Here is a 7,882-nt window from a genome sequence, read left to right on the forward strand (position 1 = left end):
GTAAGGTTTCAATATTCATTGATGGGTAAAATAAAATAAAACAGCATAAGAGTGGTAACAAATGTAATGCAAGTTGTTAATTTTGAAAGTGTACCACACACTATTGGATAAAGGTTTTTCATATGTTGAAGACTTTTTTATTATTTATAAAATTAAGGGATTTTTTATAGTGAAAATAAAAAATGAGAAAGAATATAAAAAGGTTCATTTTTTGAACTTAATATCTTAAAAAACAATGACAGTTTATCAAAACACACACAGATCTCGGCTGAAATGACGATTATAAAAAATAAAAGTTTTATACTAAACAAAAGTTCAATCTTGAAATGACACAATAGACTAACACAAAATAACTGACAAAGTAAGTGAAATCCTTGCTCTTTTATAGGAAAACAATCGGGAGTGAATCTCATTCCCCAAGTGAATTGAAATTTACCATCAAGGACTAACATTCACTTTTGAGGATACCCTCAAAGAAAAAAAGAAACAGAAAAGGATGCTGAAAATGAAAACACAACCACTTCATTGGACACAGAGAATTCTTCTCTAAACTAGAAGAGGGAGTTTTCTGCCAATCAGGATGAAGAAGAAGCAATTTCTGTAATATGTTTTTGTTTTACTACTTTTGTTAGGAAAGGATTTTTAACAGGGATCTATGTTGGTTCGACCTTGGGGACATCCAGACTTTTTAATTTGACGTCATTGAAAATGTAAGCGTATATTACCCTTTTTTATATAAAATCAAAATAGAGAACATGCAAAATAAAATTGCTAAACATTTACAAATATGATTTAAAGAAATATGTTGTGGTCCATATTTGGTGTTTGAAACAATGTTCATTACTTTCACTCTAAATATTTTTTCTTTAGTTAAAATAAAAAAGGAAGGCCTAAATTGATATAAAAAAGTTTCTACAAGTTAGAATAGAAATTGAAATCAAATTGAAATAGTGCCTAATATTCACATGTTGGTGAATTTTCCATTAACATCATATATTTTTGATTTGTAAAATCTAAGTTTTTATTTGATTTTTAAAAAATTATTTATTTCATTGTTAATTTATTTATTTAAAACTTACAAATTTTGTTTAGGGTATTTTTTGCAGCGCCTGATTTTTACAATCTTCATAAGCTTGCCATGCGAAATTTATAAAAATCAGTCCGTTAAGCTCAATTTAAAATGAATTCCGATTTTATTTACATATGAACATATGAAAGTATGTACATGAAAAATTGTTAATTAAACTTCATCGAACTATGAGTTTTGTTATTAAGCCGTACTAATCGAATGGAAATACTTTTCAACGCTCAATTTTTCGCTGTCATTGCACTTTTCATTTCTATAATTAAAAGTTATATACATGAACAGAATCTTTCCAACTCATCCCTTTCTACTTGTGCAATATAGGAACTTTTTAGACCTGATAAAAATTTCTAGGTAAAATCAAAAATTCTAATTTTTCAAAAACAGCTCTTTATATTTTTATGATTTTGTTTTTAATTTTTTTCTGATCTTGTTTTTTTTTAAAGCGAAAAACTAAAGACCGATTTACATACCTTATTTTTTCGGAGAAACTGTAATATTGTCTACGTAAAGTTTTATGATCTAAAATGTTTACATTTGCATTCAGATTTTCAAAAACTATTTTAGTTTTTTAACCAAACCTATAAGTACTAAAAAAACAACATACCCAAAACAATTTTCAAGTTTTAAACATAAAAAGTTCATTTAAAAAAAATATTTTTAGCTCTTTAAAGAAAGCTTCACTAATCGACGTCAATTCAAATTCAAATCTGCCAGAGAGTATTATGACTCCGTAAATGATTTTATAGGAAGAATCTTCTTTCACACTCGTACTGAAGCTGGAATCCTTGAAGATCTCAACACTCATAAATCCGATCGCTCGCTATTATTCTGAACACATGTTTTTCAAAATACTGACAAAACCTGTGCGTAAGCTTTAAATTTATCTTACTCTTTAGGTCTCGTTCCAAGTGGATGGAAAACAACATTTTTCGAGCTCATACCCAACAAAGGCGAATCCTCCTACTGCTATAATATCAGCCGATTACGCCCCTTTTTTCTTTGAATCGATGATTAATTATTAGCTCAAGAAATATCTCAAAGACCGAAAGCTTCATAATGATCGACAGTGCGGTTTTTGCAACAATAGATCCCCTGGTGATTCCATGGTTAATTATACCGGACAGTGAAGTAAATCTTAACATCGTTTTGGAGAAAGTAAGATTATTGTACTTGATTTTTAAAATGATTTGATAGAGTTTGGCATCAGGTTATATTATCAAAGATGCGTGCCTCTGGTTTATGTGATTCCCTTCTTCGTTGGATTAGAAATTACGTATACCATAGTCAACGCAAATATTATTGGATGAGTTTAAGTCTGAAATCACAAATTAAATTCTGGTATGCCAGAGGGTTCTTTTCTATCTCCAATATTCTTTCTTATTTTTATTAACAATCTCTCTGAAACTACAAATCTACTTTCCTTCTTCGTTGACAATAGTACAATTAGGTTTTTAAATTCTTTTTGTTAGATTCACAACCCAAGCTCATTAAATTCTGACCTAGACAGCATTGTTAAGTGGGGAAACAAAAATGCTAACTGTCATTAAAACACAATTTACTACCTTTGGTATTACACATTTGTGGCACTTTCATTAAGGAGAAGACGTGATTTCTTTTTTTTACCAGGAGAAAATCTTCAAAAGACACTTGGCAGTATTCGACACCAAGTAGTGTGGGACTCTTGACCACTAAAACCACCTCTTCATCGGGACCAATCTCGAAGGATCGACTTCAGATTTTTCTTTCTTAACTTGTACAATCACTTTATGAAAAGTTTAAACTTTTAATACTTTCCCAAGTTCTTTTAGACCATAAGTTTATGAGGCTTGGTTCTTCTTAATCTCCGAAAATTGTTTCTTATATTCAAGACGGGCTACATTTCATAATTAGTATGACTTTGCAGTCCCTGGTTGTGCGATACAGCTTTTTTTTTAACAACTTCTGTAACCATTTCTATTTGTTAGTCACGATGTATATCGGTATTTCTTATGTACCAAAGTGCATTAACTATTCCACGAAGGACTTTGTTTTCGAATTTTTGGATAATTTCGGTATTTGTTTTCTTTGTACAGACCCATAATTGGATTCCATAGGTCCAAACAGGCTTTAGTACTTGATTATACAGCATTATTTTCTTTTCGATTGATAAATCAGAGTTGTTACCAAGTAGCCAATACATTTTTCTATATTTCATATTATTTTCTATTTTGGTCCAAGTTCTCACTGTTGACGGCATTTTGTAGTTTTACTACTGCCTTAGAGACACATTTTTCGGGTACCGAAATTGCGGTATCATCTGCAAAAGTAGCCATTATGGTGTGATTACCAACTGCAATATCCCTTGTTTACAGTAAATACAGGGTAGGACCTAGGACACTTCCTTGTGGTACACCGGCTTCTATTTTCTTCAATTCCGAGTATTCTTGATCGTACCTTACTTACTCTTAACAATCGGTCTGAAATGTACAATTTAAATATTTCAAAGTACTGCCTGGGAAGATCTCTTTGCAGTTTGTACTCAAGTCCCTCATGCCAAACCTTGTCAAAAGCTTGAGCAACATCTAAGAAAATAGCCGAACATACTTGTTTTTCTTCTAATGCTTTTTCTATTACATCCGATATTCTATAAACTTGGTCTATCGGGGAACGTTCATTTCTAAAGCCAAACTAATGGTTTGGAATAAACCTTCTTCTTCTATAATTTTGCTAAGTCTCCTTAGAAGCAGTTTTTCAAAAACTTTTGCCACAATTGGTATAAGCGATATTGTTCTGTTAGCCGTCACTTCTGTAGGTGGTTTATCTTGCTTTGGTATGACAACTACTTCAGCAATTTTCCAATGGTGCGGGACATATCGGTGCTTAAGGCTTGCATTTATTATATATGGGAGATTTATGAAGGCTTTCAATAGCATTTCTTTCACAGCCTGAGCAGTAATTAGATCGTAACCCGGTGATTATTTATTTGATAGTTGATGTAAATACATACTTTTTATTTATTTAAGTCTTATAATTGGTATTTCACTTTCATCTATCTTATTAACAAATTGTAAGCTATATATACGTGATGTCGTCGAAAATGCAGTACGATGTTTAATTTTTCTGAAACGAAGCAAGAAATGTTCTCCCTCTGATCTGACTGCAATTTACAATACCTATATACATCCAACCGTAGTACCCGTGGCATGATGATTAGTGCGTTGCGCTGTCATGCGAAAGGTCTTGGGTTCAATCCCAGCCTGTACCATCTTTCTCTTGCAAGGAATTGAAAAATCCTCCAAGAGTAATTCTTGTCATAAAAAGTGCTTTCTCCAATTAGCCGTTCGGATTCGGCGTATAAACTGCAGGTCCCCTTTATTTCTGACAACAGTACTCGCATACGGGAATGGTTGATAGTTGTAAGTAACAATAGCCTAGTTCTCAACGAACTGTTGCGCCACACAATTTATTTATTTATATATACGTCCAAAGCTTGAGCATAACTCCCACTCTGAGCTGGAGCTCCAGTTACTTTTTTAAACCGCTTGGACATTGCTTCTAAAATTATTAGTGATAAAAGCATTATAAACTCAATTTCATCACTTGAGCCTTGTCGGAATGTTTCTTGCCTCAAACTATTTTACCGTTATTTTAACATACTATGCTCTCATGGAATATCCAGTTGCATGTAATTCACTCGAAATAATAGGAATGCCCATCAAGTTACCCTTGAGCCGTAATATGAAGTACGGGGATTCGTTTTTTAGCTGTACTACAGTCATCCTTTCTTACCCCTCCATCTTTTTATAATGCTTACATTGTGTATATTTTTAAAGACAATCTTATTTTTCAGGTATAGGTATATTTTTTTAATCTTAAAATAAATTTACTTAAAACTCGCCTTAGATGCCCCGAGTCAGGCAGTTGTAAGAAACCGGCTTGAGTTCACATGGGCACTTATATCCATATTAAGAAAATATTTATTACAATGAAGTATTTAATTAATGTTATACACAAAATAGTATCAATTAATTGTAAAGGGTTTTGCAATTGGCGTGGGTAGATTTTGGGGCGCCGTGGTGGCCTATTTGTGTTGGTGACATCTGTCAAATCTTTTGTTTACTATTTAGTTGTTTATACAAAATCATCATGGCAAGGTACACGATTGAACAGAACCTTTAAATGATTTATTTTTCTTATCAAAATGAGTATTCGTTAACGCATATGTTGCGCGCATTGGTGGCCCTTCTCGGTCGACTCTTCAACGTTTCGTGGCCAAATTTGAGCCGACCGGTTCAGTAAGTAATCAGCCAATAACCGCATGTTCAAGGAACGCAAAATCGGCTGAAAACATCGCCGCTTTCCGTGAAAGTGTACAGCAGAACCCGAGGCAGTCTATTCCTCACCGTTTACAAGAACTTGGCCTTTAGTAGACTTCAACTTGTCGAATTTTGCGTCGGAACTTATGCCTACATCCATACAAGATCCAAATAATACAAGAGATCAAAGTTCACGATCGTAGACAACGCCGTTTGTCGTTGACTGGGCTTCTAATCGTTTGGAAGAGGGCCAGAATTTCGGCCGAAAAATCATCTTTAGTGACGAGGTGCTTTTTGGATGAATGGCTGTGTTAACAAGCAAAATTTCCATTAATGGGAGGACACAAAACCAAACGAGGTTCAACAGGTGATAATGCATCCTAAAAAAGTTTACGCTTGGTGTGGATTTTGGGCCGGCGCGGTGGCGTTTCGCGTAATTACTTTTTTGAAAACTACGTTAGAAAGGCGGTCACCGTCAACAGCGAGAGCTACATAACGATGATAACTAATTTCTTATGGCCCAAATTAAACCACATTGACCTAGATGACATGTGGTTCCAGCTACGTGCCACACAGCAAACGCCACTATTGACATTATGCCGGAACGATTTGAGGTAGTTATCTCCCTGAAGGGTGATGTTAATTGCGATTTGACCCCTCTAGACTTTTTCCTGTGGGGTTTCTTGGAGTCGCAGGTCTATGCAAATAAACCACAATCGACTGATGTATTAAAGGTGAACATATCACATTCCATCTCTCAAATTCGAAGTAATCATACAAAAATTGTACCATTCGGATCTGTGTCACCGTGAGAAGCCGAAGGCGGAATGAGAATGATGTCATATTTCACACTTAACGACATACATATATGCGCCTTTCAAATACAAAAATAATTTTGTTAATACAGCACACACAGTTTGTTTTATTCCATTTCAACATTTACCCACTTTTTTTTCCTACAAATAAAAGGTTATATTGTACTATTTTAAAGAGTTATTCTAAGCGTGAAAAAGTTCTTCTTCAGTTATTTGTTTGGATTCGGCATAAAAACTCTGGGTCCCTTTAATGAAATAAGGCCAATTTTCAGCAATTGGTTATAGGTATTGCACTTTGACAAAGTGAAAAAAAGGCTTAATTATTTTGAAAAATAAGACGAACTTATTTTTACGGTGGGTATATAACAACTGACGCCTTATTTCACCTTGTTTAAGTATAATAAGACCAACTTCTGAAAATTGGCCCTATTGCACTTTACAAAAGTGCTTAAATCACTTGGCTTTATTTCAGGGTACCCTAAGACTGGTTCTCAACAAGCTTTTAAATTACACTTTAATGAAATGAATCATTTTCCTCTTTGTTAGATATTCATAACATAATTTGAATAAGGCAATTACAGGCTCATTATAAAACGTCATCATTGTCATTTTTCATTGAATAAGCTTTGTTTCCATACGACCAGAAGTAAGTGACCTTTCGACATACAAAGTTCTTCCATACTTAACTTAAAATGAGCAAACATGAAGCCAAACTTCATTACACCCATCATTATTATTCATGTGACATTTGAATGACTTTTTGAAGGTAAAAATGACGTATTCCTCTTCTCTGAGGTGAAATTGATGAAAATGATGATTACTCACCTCTGATGTAATTATTTGCCCTCTGGTATAAATAACCGTTAGTAACCGTGATCTTTAAAATCCTAAGAAACAAAAAAGTAGATCTATCAAAAAATTCTTTGAATTTGTAAATTGTTTCCAAATCACGTGGACTTATGACTCCGTGACTTGAGTAACGTATATACGTCGCGTCGTCCGTAATCCGTTGGCCGTCGTCCGTCGTACTTAAGTACTTAAAATCACAGGCGAAAAAGTAAGTATGTAACATAAAATTCCACTTCTTCATTACAACAAAATACGACTTCTTCATCCATTACTCGTATTATTATTCCTTTTTTAAAACAAAACCGTTGTGGTTATGTTGTCTAACAAGATCACTTTTTTATCACATAAATTGTTTATATCTTCTCTTTTCCTCCTTCGCTGCTAAGCCTATGACTTTATGAAGTTGGCTCGAAAAGGCATATAGGGAAAGAGAGACGTGAAGAGCGGCCTCACATGCATTACACAATAGTGGTTACGTTAATCCAATGACGGTACGACAGACGAAGAAAAAAAAAATAAAAATAATTCCCAAATAATTTAGAGGTACCTTACCTTAACCTATCTACAACCTGTTGTTGTTGTTGTTTTGTTGCTTTTGTTATTTATTCACTTGAAACGTGAGTTATCATCATGTTGCTGACTGACGCGAGCGACTCGACGGACGCAGACGGGAAAAGAGAATACCTGCGTGTAAATCCAGAATTCGTTCTGAATATTCTAAAACGTCATCATTTAGCATGATGAGGAAACTACGACTTGTCGTATTCACTTTTACCGAACATTGACCTTATGTACCTTATGTACGTTAAGGTATAGGCTGAGAAGCCGAAAAGTCT

This window comes from Eupeodes corollae, chromosome 3 (assembly GCF_945859685.1).
Source record: "Eupeodes corollae chromosome 3, idEupCoro1.1, whole genome shotgun sequence".
NCBI lineage: Eukaryota > Metazoa > Arthropoda > Insecta > Diptera > Syrphidae > Eupeodes > Eupeodes corollae.